This window comes from Varroa jacobsoni, unplaced genomic scaffold, assembly GCF_002532875.2.
Source record: "Varroa jacobsoni isolate VJ856 unplaced genomic scaffold, vjacob_1.0 scaffold_16, whole genome shotgun sequence".
Taxonomy (NCBI): Eukaryota; Metazoa; Arthropoda; class Arachnida; order Mesostigmata; family Varroidae; genus Varroa; species Varroa jacobsoni.
This window is the reverse complement of record NW_019212918.1, coordinates 68066-76874: the sequence shown is the minus strand read 5'-3', so window position 1 is coordinate 76874 and position 8809 is coordinate 68066. Positions and strand designations below refer to the sequence as shown.

The window sequence follows — 8809 nt, the reverse complement described above, 5'->3', positions numbered from 1 at the left end:
TGACAGGCGTGGGGTGACTGTACCCTTATCAAATTGTAAGGAAATACCTTATCAAGTTGTGCGACAATATTCGGAGAGTAACTTGAATACTGTCTCAAAGACGAGCTCTGAAGAATCTGCACTCTACAAAGCATGAAAACTGCACAGAAAGTCTGAGTTGAAGTAGGACAATTTGTGTGCGGCATATTCTAAGATAATTGTCAGTATGTAAAATACCTAATGTGCACACACCAAAGCCAAACAATCGTGTACATGGTGCGCTATTGCTAAATGCATTTCTGGAAATGGAATTGAAGCACAAACCTGTACAGTGATATGTTATATATCTAATGTCAAAGTCTATTGGTTAGCCGTACTCGTCAACTTCTATTAAGTCAGTAAGGAGGAAACAGCGCGTACATTTAGCAGATTTCCATTCCAAATTATTGAAAAGTCTTGAGTAATGGATTCGGGTGACATCACGTTACTTACGACCATAAACAACAGCTACAGAGATATAAAAGCTATCCCTAACCATGGAAGCGATTCAACTACCCTAAGGAAAGTAAGTTCAAAAATGAAAAATCAATTTCTAACTGACTGACATCATGTTTTACATAACAAAAGACTTACCTATTCACAGACCGAGCGAGCGTACTATGTTTGAGCTCACCAACAATAACTTACATTCACGTGAAGTACAAGATAAGAATAAGATCTAGAAAATCTACAAATACGATTACTTAAGCGCTCTGGGTAGGATAATTCCATTGCAAAATGTTGGTCTACAAACAGATACACACACGGTCTATCCATTCAGTCGCTCATGAACATAAAACGTTCGGAATTCCCAGCGTACACATTCACAGATAAGGAAGCTCGTTTCGTCGCTTCTGCCACTCGCTCTTCTATCCCGGCTGCAATTTTCATAGGTGGCTGTAGCAGTAGCAGGGAGGAGCTCTGTGTGCCGCCAGTAGCAACCCATCGCCAACAAAGAACGATAATAACTATGGCAACAATGGTAACCAATAGCAACTATCGTCACTTCTTCATGGCCATTTTTTCGCCCCCACTTAATCGTCGTGTACCTGTCCGTGCTTTCCTGCGACCCCCGCCCCTTCCAACATAATATCCATCAGGGCGACCACATTAGGTATCTGCAAACCACAGGTGTTCCATCTTCATCTAATGGAATACTAAATGGTCGTTTGCCATCGCTGATTTTGTTGGTTAGCAGGAACTGCTGTGTCGTCAGCCAGTGAAATAGTCAACCAAGCAACAGCCAGTTGTCCGTAATTTTTTTGGGCAAAGAATTTTTCTTTTCCACATCCACTCAACAACGGGGTAAACTGGCCGTTCTCTAATCTGGGCGCAAAACCCGCATGCCGGTCGACGCTTTCTCTCAACATCAACCAGCAACCCCTTCCTCCCTCTCCTCCCCCAAAGCTGCTGGAAGACACGCGATTCACGCACCCCATGCATAAGATGACGGCGTTTTCGACGCACTAGCGGCAGTGGCAGCAGCAGCAGCAGCAGCAGCAGCGTTAGACGTTAAAGGACTGCTAGTGATGCGGTGGATAGGCTAGTTCCAGTAGCGACTCAAGCAACGGAAGGTAGAAAGCCAATAGGATATCGTGGAAGCGGTTATGAAAAGCAAAGGCAAACATTCGCTCGCAAGCGTAAAGGGATAGCAGCGTTCCAAAAGCGAGCTGAAATGAAATCAGTATGCTGCCCAAGGTGACCCTTGACGAGATAGAATCCGGTAGAGATATGTATTTTCCATAGATTACTTCGGACTACTCACGCTTTTTGGAACTTCGACGTTACGGGGGTACGTATGTTTATCGAATATATAATCCGTGAATAAGATTTGGATTTCTCTTCTGCTATTAAATGCGACACAGAAGAGTCGCTTTAGTAAATAACCACTCTAATTGGATGACGTGGATTCATGTATACACTACAACGTATTGTCGTAATTTTATTTATCCATCTAGTGATTTGTAACTAAGCTAACGGGCAGAAAATAATTTATTAAGAAATAAAGAAGCTTTATTCAGAAAGCTGAAAGCACTCTTGCTTGGCTTAGATTGACAAACTGAATAGTAATAGTCCCTAATCATGCGCAGGAGAACTATCTAGCTGGGTGATTAAAAACTGCAGAAAAAAGTGGTAGGCCTTACCTCCATGTAAAAAATGATGCTACTAAGGTAGTACCTAACATCATAAGTATACAAGATAATTTAAAGACGATGACTTCGGCTTCTGTGGCTGCATATATGTATGGAGACAAAAATTATCTTTGCTTCTCAGAATCACATAAACAAAAACCAGTAAATGTTTTTGGGACACGCCCGGGTTCCCAGGCAATAAATAGTGCAGTCGGTACGTCGTAGGTATGTTCATTTTAGATTATTATTTTTGATAGTCCAGCACAAAAAAACCGAATTATTTTCGCGCATTTTAGGTCTTTATGCAGGACGTATTTTCTAGCTACAGCCAATGAACGCTGGCGCGTATTGTGACAGCTTCAAGACGTACAAACATTCTCCGATGAACTTTTTAACTTACGTTTTTAGCTCATACTAGCTGAGATAAGTATAAATATAATATAAAAAAACAGAGGCTATATAGAACCCACAAAAAAATATATTGTTGTGATAAATCATGAACAACCCGCTTTGCTTACTAACGCCGTGTTTTTACGCTGGTCGAAAGATTTACAGATGTGGGAAGCAATATGCGTAAAAGCTGCATTAAAGGAACACCATAAATGATTATTTAGATTCTTCTGTCAATGTCTGTTCTGTTTTTTCATCGATCTCGAGCCGAGATAAGTATTGTTATATTTCAACCGAACAGAAAGAGAAGTATTTGAAAAGGGCCGAGTGGGTTAATCGTTCAGGTAGCGGGCCTAATGCACCATTACGATAGAATTACACAAGCAAAAATACTCATCGCTACTTTTCAAACAGGTTTTATATATATAATAGTTGAAACTTGAATATATTATACCAATAATAATATATGATGTGATGTTTTTATTGGTCTAAGAGGTGTGAGGCGGGTACCTTTCTAGTGACACTCTTTATAGGTATGAACTCGAGATTTTTTAGTTGGTCAAAAGGAATATTGAACACGAAATTCAACATTTTACCACGAACAAGTAAAATTTTATGGCTGACGGAAAATTTTATTCAGTCGTATTGGGTTAGCATTGGCGGCCACATTGGTGTAGATAGACGCATCAAAGGACACGGCCTATAGTCCTAAATTAAGATATATAGATATTTTTCTTAACGGTGAGTCATTGGATAATATCAACAGACTTCAGAGCTATGTAGGTACGTATATACTGTTGAAAGTGAGCTAAATATAGAGAGACACTACCACCATTGCTGAGTTCTGATGTTAGACTCAGCTATTGTACATGTTTAAGCCTACCACAAAGAATTAACGGAATAACGGAAAACTGATTTGTCGAGATTGAAGTCGACGAAGCGAAATGGTTTCACCATGGGCAAATAACTGTAATTCAGTATGATCAAAAGGATAATTTGAATTTGAAGCTCTAGTTCAATACGTGTAGTAGTAGTAGTAGTAGTTGAACTTCAAATCCGCATTTTATGTAAAGGAAACTGTCTGTGTTTCTCATCGCAAATTGGTTTACTTCTTACCCAGAAATCTACAAAAGAAGAAATCAAGATTAGTTCCTTACTTCATTCAACAACGAAAAGAACTTCAGTCGATAAGTAACAGCAAAAAACTTAATAAAGTTTAACGTTCCGCCATTAGTTTTACGAATGAATTTTTTTTCGATGGCATCCATATATACATGGCTTCAAGTTGCGCATCTGATGTCTAGCAGTGCTTTAGATGACTGGCTTTCAGCACGAAACGAGGTGTGTCTACGGCCCGATTTTCAACCTAGATTGTCTCACGAAGAATTTTTAACCCTAGCAGAGACATAGGTTAGCACTGCAGCACCGTAAGGATGAAGTTCATACATGGTCGACCGTTCACATAAGCTTCATCTAACTTGTATTTCTACCTTCAGGCGGCAATTTAAGATGCATCAACCTTCCGTTAAAATGTCTGATTCGATTATTAATATCTACCTCTATCGTCATTCTATCCTCATTTCCCGCTACAACTTTTCCACAACGAGGCTTTTGACCCGAATGAATTTCTTTTTTACCACTAAATACGATAAAGCCACGGCTTTTATTGTTACCGCATGCTACAATAAATTACGTTTTCGTCAATATTTCATATTTCGCCGAAACCGAGTTGAAAAAGCAAGGACAGGGACGGTAATGGCATCGCGAATACTCACACAAAGTACAAATGTAACAATAGCGCCTGCGGCCGCAGGACAGGAACACGAAAAAGGCGAACACGTAAAGGGAGAGTGAAGGAACAGAGAGGAAATCATAAGCGACAGAAATGAAAAACAGTCGTCGCTTCACCTATCGTTTCTTCTAATAAACAACGCACAATTGTCTTTTTTGAAAGTACACATTTCCGGTTTTTTTTTTTTTTTAACACGTCGTATCTCCCTGATCCCTCGATCACCCCCCAAGTCGGTGCTTGCGTCAGCATTCAACGGCATTCTTTATGCCTACCCAGTTTCTGTTGTCTAAGAAGCAGCCTTACACTGGCAGTATATCCGCATACATGTATATGTCTATGCTGCCTTTTTTGATACCAATGAATCTGAAACGAAGAATGTATTGCGGTGACGAGAGACTTAAGCGGCCGATGTTCTATCTGTTTATCTGTGCGTAGGTGATCTTTTGTAGTGTGAACGATACCAAACTCGCTCACATAAACCCATTCCGTTCGAGTTCTCTAGCGTTCACATGGTCTTTTTATAAGTAAACGTTGCTCGAGCGAAAATTTGGAGAGATTGGTGAGAGTTGAACACATGGACGCGCGCGCACACACAAACACAAAGGATTACCTCACTTCTTTAGTGCTACCTATCTGTGTCACAGATCAAAGCATAATAACATGTACGAAGCGTTCGTGAAGTACCAAGGAATTGCCGCTATCGTTATTGAACAAAGTAGATCGTGTGTTCTATGGTTCATACTTCTTTGTTTTATAATGCTCCATAGATGGAGCAGCTGCCGGTGAACAGAGAGTATCTTCGTCAATATTAAACTAGAAGAACAAATTCATTTGCTCGCCTATAGTGCTTAAACAATTCTGAACGTGAACAAACATGTACTTCCACAAATGTCCAGGAGGTTGCGTCTAGGGATTTTCGTTGTTCCATCATCATCATTGTTGTGTTTCGTTGCTTCGTTTCGCATATAGTCAAGATATTTTTACTGTCGTCCAGAAATAAAAAACACAGAGCACTTTAGACCATAGTGTTGCCATCTCGTATCCGCATTACATCAATGAGTGACGGGCTTCACTTATCCGAAGTTAATAATGTATCTCTGTAGCCAACAGTATATATTGGGAGTAGAGAATGGAACATAGGTTTACGTTATCGATCCTCACAGTTTTTCTAAGAGCGTTACAAAATAGATAATGCTTAGAAAGCAAAATAAATGTTGCTGCTATAGACAAGCGAAAAATCCTAATAAAGAACACCTTGAACCTGAGATGCTTTAAGATAAATAGCATATCTACTTCGTTTTTGTAATTAGTCAGCATTACTGTCGCTTGTTAATGGTGGATAACGCTTCATCCAGGATAGAGTACAAGGATGTCCTTATACGATAATAATACTGTTCGATGCTTATATTTCTGGCTTTCAGGTGAACTTTTTTTAATACCCCGCACCACGGGCTTCGCTGTTCGTTCATCAGTGATCGTAAACGAAGCGAGGCTCACAATTCGAAGCGTCTCTCTGGCGTCGAGAAGTAATAATCATCGTCAACAAAATATCCCTTATCATGGTTATTAACCTTTTATATCTAGCATGCCTCTGCTTGGAAGACGACCATTTCGCGGTCTCTTCATTGGCAGTAATGATGGACAGATAGACCCATAGGGATTTCACCAGCAGCGACGTCTAAACGATGAACACGAACGATTGCCCTGTATATAGCGTTGGAATTTTCTGTTAATTAATTACCATTCATTTCGTTACTTTACTCGGCTTGATAGCACACTCTCGTCAATTCCTTTCTCAGTTGTTGGTTCACTGTACCAGAATCGATTTTTTTAAATTAAATATTAAGTAAGTAAGTATTCAAGACGAAGCCAACTTCTAGAAATAAAGTCTAACTCAAATTTTCGGTTAAGTGATTGCCACGCTGTCGTTTATTTGTTTCGTTTCTTTTTGGCGGGCAATATGAACGTCGAATGTGAGGAGATATAACGTCCATCAAGGGACGATATATTAAGAGTACCTTAGTGCAGTTGATATTATTGCGATGAACACGACTAGCGAGTCATACGGATTACGGTATAGCACCAATCTGGATGTAACGCAAGAAAGACACATATATAAACCATATATTTCCGGTAAATATCGCTGAATTCGGCTCAGGCTGCTGTCTTTACCACCATCTCATTTTCGACCGATGCCAGCGCCACTTTTGCTCATCTACTTAACGCACACGGGAAAGCAAAGGCAAATCCTCTCTGTCGCATCTCCCCCCTCAATTAGAATGCGAAGTTGAAGCGACGGCAGCTGAAAAAAGTATTGACTCGATGGCGGGCGACTCCGTCGCATACGGCTCATTTCGATGAATAGTAGTTCCTCATGATAAGTTCTGTCGATGCAGAAGCAGCATCGGCCCTGTGATGGTGCGTTGACATGCTTGCATCGCTTTACTTTCGGAAGTACCGACTCCCACCGGTGTCGAAAGTGCACCAAGAGCTCTGTAAGTGTTTAAAAGAGCCTGACACGCAGTCACGGTAAGGAGTCGAGCACCGCACAGAGTGACTGAATGATGACGAGGCTGCTGGCATCGGCGGTGTGTCGTGGACCCGTTGTGCTTTGTTAACCTCGTTGCTATTGCTGATGGCCTCGCGTGATTTGCCGCCCTACGATTGCTAATTACGTGGCATCTTCGGTCGACAACGAGACAGACGCTGCATATGGCTGCAGTGGTCTAGAACCAGTAATCTTTCAGCTGCCGCTGACGCCATTAATCGGCGATTTGAGCCAAGCGGACAGCAGCTGGCGTTGTCACCGCTCTGTTCCTGTTATACTTCAGTAACTTCTCCTCGACGCAATCAGCTAAGGCTGCTAGCTAATTTAACACAATAGCTTCTATTTAAAATGAATTTCTTACTGTGTAACGAATCGTTATTCTAGCTTTACATAGTAAAAAGACGTTGTAACGGACGCCTAATGTTTATAGCAACTTGCTTGTAGGACGCAATTGTCCTTTTTTATGCAAGTTCTATTCAAATGCCAGCTTAATATCGTGCTGTCTTGCGTGATCCTAGGTCTGTGAAATATAAGCCTCTCAAGAGGGACTTCTTAGTAAACCAGTGCTCCTTTCTTGGGTTAACTACTTCATATATGAGTCATTCGAACTACTAACAGGCTCTCAACGCCACTTTGGTATTCAATTAGCCTATTTTAAGATATTTCCAGATGGCCGTGCTGGAAATAGATATATGTACCATATATTTCTTTCGAAAGCACAACGTTCTGTTGCCAGATAGAGCTGCATGATACAAACGGGCGGCTGTAGTAACGGCAGCGGCGTTCGTTCGACCCGAGTTCTCCGTAGTACGACGATATATACCACGCAACATAAAACAGTACCAGGCAGTATCATAATAACAGCGTTGCCTAATCGTCACCATTTGATTGTCCACACCTCTGTCGGCCCCGCTCCATCGAATAAACACACACGAAGCGTTTCAGAGAACGGCCATTGTTCTTGAAGCTGCTTCGGCTCAACAGTCTATCACCTCACTGCCCTAGCAAACTCTTTGTGAGGCCGATCTATTACACGACGCAGATGACATATTACGACCGGTTGTTAGTATTCACTATGCTCTGTTTCCGTAAAGAATACAAAACAAAACGAAAAGTAGAATTGCCAAGATCAGCTATTCATGTTTGTGCGTAGGATCACACTTAGACGCCCTGGTTGACAACACGACTTCATGCCATCAAAGTCAACTATTCGATATGGGGAGAGCAGATAAAAGTTGTAACTGTCGTCGCGTTCACGTACACTTGCTCTTGGTTCGCGTTCGCGTCGTCGCTTTGGGCTATGACCCCGCCAACTGAACCAGCTCAGTGTTTTCGGCGTAACTGGTTGCCTGCCGCCTGGTCATCGCGTTGACGCTGTGATGACGCAATGTTAATGAACTGAGTGAAAAATTGTACCGTACCAATGACGCAGTTAAACGTAAGAAGCAGAAACGTATGCGCCAGAAAGGAGCATCTGTACAGACTAATCTGACCTACGTGAGCCAGCGACGTGAAAGAGTCCGCGTCAACGGTCACACATTGCACCAGTAGACAGAATATTGGTTAAGATGGTTCGGTCGTCTAAGCTAGCAGCTTGTCTGCGGATAGATCTCTTGCGACAGTTCACAATAACATGCATGAAAGCTATACTCGAGCGCATACTAGCTTGTGGTAATAAGCTTAAGGACACACTCGCGTCCGAAAAGGCGCGTCCAAGCACGCGAAGAAATATAGGGTCAACAAATGCTCCATATATGATGTAATCGCAAGTGCGCGCGGATCGCTAACGGTACTTCTCAGTATGACTACTTTTAATCTCTGTGTCCATTATCAATATATAAATCAATCACTGCCAATACAATTTAAGTCAATAGACAATGCAGCCACAGAGAGTTTTTTTTTTAAGTTACTTGTGCGTTGAATTAATTG

The 8809-nt window shown here is 41.5% G+C and overlaps 1 long non-coding RNA gene across 1 annotated transcript; it reads left to right on the top strand.

Moving 5' to 3' along the window:
- Nucleotides 1-1503: 1503 nt before the first annotated feature.
- LOC111271295 (uncharacterized) lies at nucleotides 1504-6247 on the top strand. Its single transcript, XR_002686802.1, has 2 exons — nucleotides 1504-1810; nucleotides 5754-6247. It is a non-coding gene; the product is annotated as an uncharacterized LOC111271295 (long non-coding RNA).
- Nucleotides 6248-8809: the final 2562 nt, after the last annotated feature.